General features: G+C 34.1%; 1 pseudogene; it reads left to right on the top strand.

Annotated features, from left to right (window-relative positions):
* Nucleotides 1-6,263: 6,263 nt before the first annotated feature.
* On the top strand, nt 6,264-9,806 carry LOC126713378 (ABC transporter C family member 10-like; annotated as a pseudogene).
* The last annotated feature ends 16 nt before the right edge of the window (nt 9,807-9,822 follow it).

Below are 9,822 nucleotides of genomic sequence, written 5' to 3' on the forward strand. Positions count from 1 at the left end.
TCCTTGTGCACTATGGCATCATTTGGAATTTTCAGAGTAGTTAATGTATCCCTTTCTTATAATGATGAAGCACATAATAAACCTAAAAAATAAGCTTATTTAGAAAAACCTTAATCCTTAACCATTTAAAGGGGGTTTAGTGGCTCAACTGTGCTAATTATATTAGTCTTATGACATTGATCACCCGTCCAATGATCGGAGATTTGATAAGTTTCTTTGAGGTCTATCTCATCATCACAAAAAGAAGACACATCAACAGTTTTTTTTCATTTCAACTGATGCCGTAGTGTGGAACGACCAAAATGACTCATTTTGAAATGAAGTGTATAGGAACTAAAACGATACAAAACACGTGATTTTCCAAGGCATTGAGGATATACCTTAACCTATCCATTATCATTGTTGTGGTTGTGCTAGGTTTTTTTGGTTGTTGTTTTTGTAATAGTCATTGTTGTTTGTTATTAAGGGGCGGGTGCATTCTATACTCTTCAAGCCGATTGAGAGCTTTCAACCTTATTGCTTCAAATAATCCTCTTCCCAATCCAAATCCAACATCCTGGAATTGGATTTGGAAAGCTCTAGGCACTCTAAAACTCAAAGTTTTCTTATGGAAATGTGCTCATAACAAAATTACTACTTGGAAGACGTATACCTTTTTCAAACTGTTCCCATGAATACCAATTTTGTCCTAGATGTTCATTCATTAGCTTAATCGATAAAAGTTTGTTGTAGTAAAAAAAAGACTTGGGATCCCATCTGCGTTATACCTCAAAAGGACTAGTCACAATTGAGGCTCCTTGTAGTTGTTAATAAAGCCCAGATCTATCCAGTAAATACCCGATGTGGGACTTATCACACACTCACACTCATCATACAATCAATCAAATTGGGGTATCACAATCTCCCCCACTTAAATTCCTAACGTCCTCGTTAGGGCCTACTTTGTGGGGTAGTGTCTCTAAGCCCACATGGGATTACCAACTTAGCTCTGATACCATATGTAACGACCCAAGGAAAAATGCTAGCTACATCTGTGCTATACCTTAAAAGGACTAGTCACAATTGAGGCTCCTTGTAGTTGTTAATAAAGCCTAGATCTACCCAGTAAATACTTGATGTGAGACTTATCACACACCCACACACATCACACAATCAAATTGGGGTATCATAGTAGTATTTGGTTGGCAAGAAACCACTTAATTTTTAGAAATGAAACTATTTCTTTGAAATTAGTTGTAACTTAAGCATGGGTTTCAAATAGCTCAATTGGTTATTGAATAAGAGATTTGAGGTTCAAATCTCATCTATAACAAAAACCAATTGGTTTTTTGGCCTGATAATAAAGAGTAATCATTTCATAGGTTAAAATTTTATCTAATAAAGAGCAATCATTCCATAGGTTGAAATCCTATCGTATATATACCAAAAAAAAAAAAAAAAAAAAATTGCAACTCGGTTAATCATGCAAAGTTTAACACAAAACCCGCAATCAAAAACTCTTCTAAGGTTGTTTGGATGTCTTGGTCTCTCCCTATATATCCATTTGTAAAGCTTAACACAGATGGTCTTAATCTTTTGACTTAGGGCCGGCCCTAGGCCTAGGCCAATTAGACCATTGCCTAGGGTTCCCTACTAGAGAAAGACTCCAAATTTGGTGGGCAAAAATTGTTTAATTTTTTTTTTTTGGGAGATATTAAAAAAAATTTAGTTTACATTTTTTTTTCTTCACTATTAAGAAGGCCCAAAGAATTAAGTATTTGTTTGTGTCTAGAAGCTGGTTAAAGTTTCAACTTATTTTAGAATTTTAGCTTTTTTTTGGTATTATTCATGGGCCTCGTTGCACTTTTTGGTACTATTCATCGGTCCCATTGTACTATTCAACTAGTTTTTATCATTTTTTTTCCTACACTTTTAGCAAAAAGTTTTTAAATTCAACTAAATAAGTTATTCCCAAATGGACCCCTAAATAATGCTAGAGATAGAGATAAGTTTATTTGCCTAATATACAAATAAACTTTATAAGGTTCAAATATTTTATTCAAATTTCTCAACTCTTAAGAAATAAGCAAATAAACTTGGATATATATATTTTTTATTATAAATTTTTATTTGCATCAGAGAATTCCCATACCGTGTGCAGCACGGGTTATTTGCCTAGAATTATAAAAAGAGGATAAGTTTCTTTGCATGACAGACCAAGGAATGTTGGTCCAGGAGCAAACCAGTCAAGAAATTTGATTTGCTAGACGGTAGAGTGAGTCGTTACTTGAAACTTTATTAATCTGTCTTCTTGATATTGTTCTGACAAATCAAACAGAAATTTACTTATACACTTCCTCATTTTTTTTTCCTGCTTGGATTGTAATGAAAACTTGTATGAATAATATAGAGTGTTCCATTATACTTTCAACTTATATTCATGATTCCAGTCAGTTCGAGTATCAGTATATAACCATATATAGAGCATCTTTCTTGAAATCTATGAGGTTTCTGTTTTTGAATTCCTAGGTATATATTTGTTTATTACAAGAGTATTATTTGTAAATGCAATAAGTTCCAATTTATCTGCACCTGAAAATTTTACTTCTCCCCCTCCCATCTTTCACTGTCCCCTGTATAAGAGTTTATTCACTGTTTGTAGCTTTGGAACTGAAAGTACTGTTAGCAATGTAAATTTTGTAATGCAAAAAGTAATATCTTGCAAGTCAAATGCTCTAGGAAATGCTAGCTCGGCATTTGATTGTCATGCAGCTGTCATTGTCGTGTAGATGGAAATGCTAGCTCGATCGGCATTAGAAACCCAAAAAAAGAATAGCATTCAGCCCATTCATTGACCCATATAACTGGTATCCCCTCCAAATAGAAACAAACAACAAAAAAAACTTTCATATAAATATATAGCTACGACATAGTAAGCAAATACCTAAAATCTCTGATTAGTAAAAAACCCAACTTTAATTTAGTCGCTGCCTAGGCCATAGCTAGCCGGACTTCACTCCAGCCTTCACTTGAAGACCGGTGTTGGATCCGTCCAGATATGTTCATCAGTGTGCTATGTGCAGTGGTATATCCTTCTGTGTTTGAGATTTAAATAACTGAGTAGGCTGTGTTCATATTACTTTTGAATGCCAAGACAATGTAACAAAGCGGCTCATTTGTTAGGAAAGTGGGGAAAGTCCAGCTCCAGGCTAGGTTTGCTTGCACCTGGGGAGCTTCCTCCCTTTATCTTAAATGTGGTTACTTTTGAATGTTTTAGCTGCTAGCAAGGTTTCTTGGCTTTTGTTCTAGCGAGCTGGCTAGTTTTTGTGTCTAGTTGTTGGTTGTTTAATTTGTTGGCTTTGTTTTGGCTGTTGTTAATTGCCTTCTTGCTGGTTTCAATGACATCTACCTTTCGGCAAAAAAATATTACTGAGTCTACTGAGACTTCAACTGTATAAGAAGAAGATAGTGTATATCTATAGACTTTGAGACTTCAACTTAATAAAAAGAAAATAGTGTATATCTATCAATAGACTTTTTGACAGCTGGGAAAATATTTTGTGTTTTACAGGTTGCATGCAGTATTATTTTATTATTTTGTGAATATATTTTATTTTATATTTATTTTTGGTAATCGTGTTATCGAATACCTATATATCCGTTGACAAAACTGTGATTTAGAACATTTACAACAGTGATACTATCTTTTTTAGTTTTTAACAACTTAAAAAGTTACTTTATCAATTTTAACACCATATTTAACAATACATGCATCATCAATAGTTATATATTTTTTACTACTTTGTTTAAATATTATTTATTTATTCTTCCTCTCTCTCTCTCTCTATCTCTCTCTCTACCTCTACCTGTTTGTGAACAAACAACAAACCCACACCACCATTGCCACCCACACCCACACCCCCACAAATCACAGCCCACAATTGTCACAACCACTGCCCACAATTGTCACAACCACCACCACCACCACCGTGACCACAAACTAAAATCAAACCACATACCACCATAAAATCCCACCTTTCAAACCCAAACCCAAATCTCCAATCCCTAACAACATCAAACAATAATCAAACAAACATGGCCTGATCAATGATCCACCACATCCACAAAAATCCACGACATGACCCGCTACTACAAGCCAATCAACCATCCAACCATTGCCAAAGCCAAAACCCACACCACACAATCAACACAACTGGACCACACAAACCCACACCACCACTAAAACCATTGATCCAAACCACCCAACCACATAAACCTAGACAAACCCGACCCACACCACAAACCCACATTGGCCCACCACCACGAACTCACATCGACGATCTCAACGAACTAGGAGACACCACGAAAAGAAGAAAGGCTTAGTCGAGTGGGAGATAGGGGGAGTGCTGGAGAGAAAAAGAGAGAAGGAAAGAAGGAGAGAAGACCAGAGAGAGAAAAAAGAGAGAAAATGATTTTTTAATGAGAGAAGAGAGAGACAAAGAATAAACAAATATATATATTTGTCTTTGTTGCTATAGTAGACCGCCAAAGATTGCCAACTATTGCAGTTTACTGTAGCAAGGTTGTTAAAATTTTTAACTATGCCATCATTGATGTAACATGTATTTTGTTGTTTGTGGTGCTAAAAATAGTAATTTAGTTTTTTAGCATCACCAATATTAATGCTCTTTCAGCTTCACTTTAAATGTTAATTTTACTATTTTATATTATACTTTAGTTTTAATAACAATGTATTGTTGTTTGATTATGTTTATTATTATACTTATGTTTTGTTTATGTTATATTTATATTTAATAATAGAAATATGTGTAATCTATAATAATAATAATAATAATAATAATAATAATAATAATAATAATAATAATAATAATAGGTAAATATGAGAGAAAATTCAATTAGATTTCAAATTGGACTTCTATTAGAGTCTAATTTTACGTCATGTGTTTCATCTAATCCAAACTCCAAAATTTTGTTTTAAGTGAGTTAATTTAGTGTGCGTTTGGCTGCAAATTAAAAAGCCAAATTATTTTACTATTCAACTTATTTTTGTTACTATTTATAGGTCTCACTGCACTTTTTGATACTATTCATAAGTCCTATTGTATTATTTCAGTTAATTTTTACCTTTATCTACAGTACATTCAATAAAAAGTTTTCAGTTTTAGCAAAATAAGCAGATCCCAAACAGACCCTTAGTGTAAAAATTATTAGATTTCAATTAGAGTTTAATTTTGCATCACATGTTCCATCTAATATAAAATTTTTAAATTTTTGTGCAAAGTAAGTTAATTTAGTGTTAAAAACGAGGAGTACAATATAAATAAACATAGGTAATATATATATATATATATATAAATAAATTTAAAACCAAACTCAGAGAAAATTTGATTAGAATTAAAATTAGATTTTGCCTTTGTTAGTTTTTCATACAAATTAAATTGTTTAGATTTTTGCTTTTATTTATTTATTCTTCTGAACTAATGAGTGTTTTTTATTTATTTTTTTAATACGGTTTCTATTTACATATTTTGTATGTGAAAATCTTGAACGTAACAAACTGTAATTGAGCTAAACGATCTCATGCACCTATTTACATTCAATTTAGGAGATATAATTGAACCAATTTATTTTTTTTTATTTTGTGTTGTATTTAGTAAAATTTCACAAACAGTGATAGTGAATTGATATTGTATATGTAGTGTCCAATAGTGATTTTCAAAATTATATATATATAACAGTAGTGTAATGAGAAATTTGGTGTAACTAATATCATTAAAATTTGAAGATATTGAAAATTATTTTAATACTTCCAAATGCCTTGGTCAAACCAATGTCTTATATATTTAATAACCTAAACTAACATTGATAGTACCATTATAAATTATCATTCTGGTTGCATACTAGTTATTATAATGAGGAGATAACTACAAATTCACTTTATTGTTTGACTTTATATATAAAACAGAATAGTGATAGTTACTCTCATAATAAAAAAGAAGAAAAATAGTGATAGTTACATATTGTGTGTATGGTTATGCATAATATCGTTTGTGCAATAATAATTTTTCATGTAAATAATTTTAGAAAGGAATGTATGATAAAATTTTGCTCAATTAAAATTAATTTATGAAATAAAGTTTTTTTTTTTTTTTTTTGCCATGAATTTTTATTGTATATTCAACTTGGTCCCTGAAAAAAAATTTCTAGGCTCTATCTGATTGCCGCTAAACCAGATAAAGCGTCTTGTTTGAACTTTCAGCTGATAGAGGCAAGGCGTGATGAACGGTTTCTGGACCGTTTTCTGTGGGAAATCTAAGTGTTCAAGTGACGTTGCAAAGAGATACAGTACTGGTCCAGACTTGGACCTTGATACTTACTATGCACCTTTGCGAGGTGAAGAAGCCAATGCCAAAGGTGAAAATGATTCTAATGAAAATGTTACTCCTTTTGCCAAAGCTGGATTTCTTAGTACAATGACATTTTGGTGGTTTAATCCATTAATGAAGCATGGTAAGCAGAAATTCTTGAGGATGTTGATATTCCACAGTTACGACAGGCAGACCAAGCTCAAACATGCTACTTAATGTTCACAGAGCAACTAAGCAAACTGAGACAAAAGGCAAAATATGAATCTCCTTCAATGTTCTCAGCTATTTTTTCCTGCCAGAAAAAAAGCAATTTTAATTTCTGGATTCTTTGCATTGATCAAGGTGCTCACACTGTCCGCCAGTCCATTGTTTCTAAAAGCCTTCATTGAGGTTGCAGAAGGCAAAGCAGCTTTTGAATATGAGGGTTATGCACTGGCCGGAGGGCTCTTCTTGGTGAAGTGTTTGGAGTCACTCTCTGAGAGACAATGGTTCTTTCGATCCAGAATGATTGGGCTCCAAGTAAGATCCTTTCTTTCTGCAGCAATCTATCAGAAGCAACTCCGACTCTCAAATGCTGCTAAGGTGACTCATTCTCCTGGCCAGATAATGAACTATGTCACAGTAGATGCCTATAGAATAGGTGAATTCCCATATTGGTTTGATCAGATATGGTCAACAAATCTCCAACTATGTCTTGCATTAATTGTCATCTGGTATTCTATAGGGCTAGCAACTGTTGCAGCTTTAATTGTAGTTATATTCACGGTGGTTGCGAGTTCTCCATTAGCTAAATTGCAGCACAAGTATCTGGCAAAACTTATGGTGGCACAAGATAAGAGGTTGAAGGCCATGTCAGAAGCTCTTGCAAATATGAAGGTCTTGAAGTTGTACGCATGGGAGAAACATTTTAAGGATGCAATAGAAGGGTTAAGGAAAGAAGAATCCGAGCAGATACTTGCAGTTTTAACACAAAAAAGGGGTACTATTTGATTTTTTTTGGTCATCTCCCATTTTAGCAGCAATTGCCACCTTTTGGGCATGCTACTTCCTTGGAATTCCACTCTCTATTAGTAATGTATTCATGTTCCTAGCAACTCTGCGCAATGTTCAGGAGAGCATTCGGATGATCCCTGATGTTGTTGCAGTGTTTATTGAAGCAAAGGTTTCATTAACTTGGATAGTGAAGTTTCTTGAGGCGCCAGAGTTAGAGAACAAAGGTACAAGCCAAAAGTGCGATGGGAAAGAGCTTGGGCAGTCCATATTTATCATGTCCACTGAAATATCATGGGAGACTAATTCTGCAAATGCCACACTAAGAGACATAAATTTGGTAGTGAAACCTGGAGAAAAGGTTGCTATTTGTGGAGTGGTTGGATCCGGTAAATCTACCCTTTCAGCTGCAATTCTTGGAGAGGTGCCAAACATCAAGGGCATAGTAAGTAATTATTTCATTCCTCATCATGGCATTGTATATTTTACGTTTTTCATGAGACTAAGGTAGCAAATTTCCTAGGAGGAATATGATATTTTTCCTTCATTTTCTCTTGTTACCCTCTACTAAATTTCTGTATTTGCCTGCTTAACTATATGCATCCATCAGTGTAGATATATAAGTTCTTAATAGTGCTTTGGGGCCTATTTTTAGGTTAACGTTAAGGGAAAGATAGCATATGTTTTTCAGACATCCTGGATCCAAACAGGGTCTATACAAGAAAACATTCTGTTTGGGTCCCCCATGGATATGCTTAGATATCAAGAAGTGCTTAGAAGATGTTCCCTAATAAAAGACCTTGAGACGCTTCCATATGGTGATCTCACAGAAATAGGAGAAAGAGGTGTTACTTTGAGTGGTGGACAAAAGCAACGCATTCAACTTGCACGTGCGCTCTATCAGGATGCAGATGTATACCTCTTCGAGGATCCATTCAGTGCTGTTGATGCACAAACTGCAACCAGACTGTTTGATGTGATAGTTTCTCTTTTTTTCTTTCTTTTTTTTTTAATAATTTTTAAAATTTTTATCTAATGGGTTTTTGCTACTAGTACTCTTTCTTGCTATTGGAGAGAAAATCTAATATGCCTTGTGGCCAGGAATATGTGATGGGAGCTCTATCTAGGAAGACGGTCTTGTTGGTGACACACCAAGTCAACTTCCTTCCTGCATTTGATTCTGTTTCGGTAGTATACTAGTGAAACTATGCTGTTTTCTCAGTGTCTTTCATTTATTTATCCATTTACCTTCTGGGTTGGGGGCACTTTCTCCCCTGTACTTCTTAACTCTGGTATTGATACCTAAAAAATAGTTGATAGATATCATTTCCAATTTTACTACACATTTTCAATTATCAGTGTTGTTAGAAACTCTTGGACTAAATAGACTCCATTTTGTTGGCAGTTTATGACTGAAGGGAAAATACTAAGAACTTCTACATATGATGAGTTACTGGCTTCTAGTCAAGAATTTCAAAATCTAGTCAATGCACATCATGACACTGTTGGTTTTGAGAGGCAAGAAAAATATGCTTCTTTCAGAAAATCAGGACCCTCCAAAAGTGAGATCAAGAAGAACTATAATGAGAAGCAATTAATGTCATCTTTAGGAGATCACTTGCTTAAACAAGAAGAAAGAGAAACAGGAGACACTGGTCTCAAGCCTTACAGTATTTGAAGCAGAATAAGGGCTTTTTGTACTTTTCCTTTGCAAACATATTCCATCTCCCATACGTAGTTGGGCAAATTATTCAAAACTACTGGTTGGCTACTCACATACAGGATTCTCATGTTAATAGAGTAAAACTGATCACAATTTACTCAATCATTGGGTGTATTCTAATTATCTCTCAGATTCTTAGATCCTTTTACTTTGTTGTTTTAAGTTTTGGGGCATCACAGACGATTTTTTCTACACTGCTGACCTCTCTTTTCCTGGCACCAATGTCCTTTTATGACTCAACGCCTTCGGGAAGGATTGTTAACAGGGTAACAGTTCAAAGTAAAATTTGTTTGCTTTGCTTTAGAAAAACTCAGTTGGACTTATAGTGTTTACTTTTGTAGGTGTCATATGATTTGACAGCAATCGACCTTGATGTGGCTTTCAAATTAAATTTTGCCCTTGGGGCAGCTATTATCTCTTACTCTGGCTATGCAATATTATCTATTTTAACCTGGCCAATCTTGTTTCTCCTAGTTCCAATGTTTTATTTGACTGTGCTCTTGCAGGTAATACACACACCAATAAAATGAACACAATGATTCTTTCAATGGTTATGCAAAATTATCTATTTTAACCTGGCCAATCTTGTTTCTTTTAATTCCAATGTTTTATCTGACTATGCTCTTGCAGGTAATACACACACCAATAAAATGATCACAATGATTCTTTCAATGGTTATTTGATTGAAAGAAAGCATTCACTTGTCCCTGTCTCTAAAGGTCTATACTGTGTCATATCATT

The sequence above is a fragment of the Quercus robur genome, chromosome 2 (assembly GCF_932294415.1).
Source record: "Quercus robur chromosome 2, dhQueRobu3.1, whole genome shotgun sequence".
Classification (NCBI taxonomy): Eukaryota; Viridiplantae; Streptophyta; class Magnoliopsida; order Fagales; family Fagaceae; genus Quercus; species Quercus robur.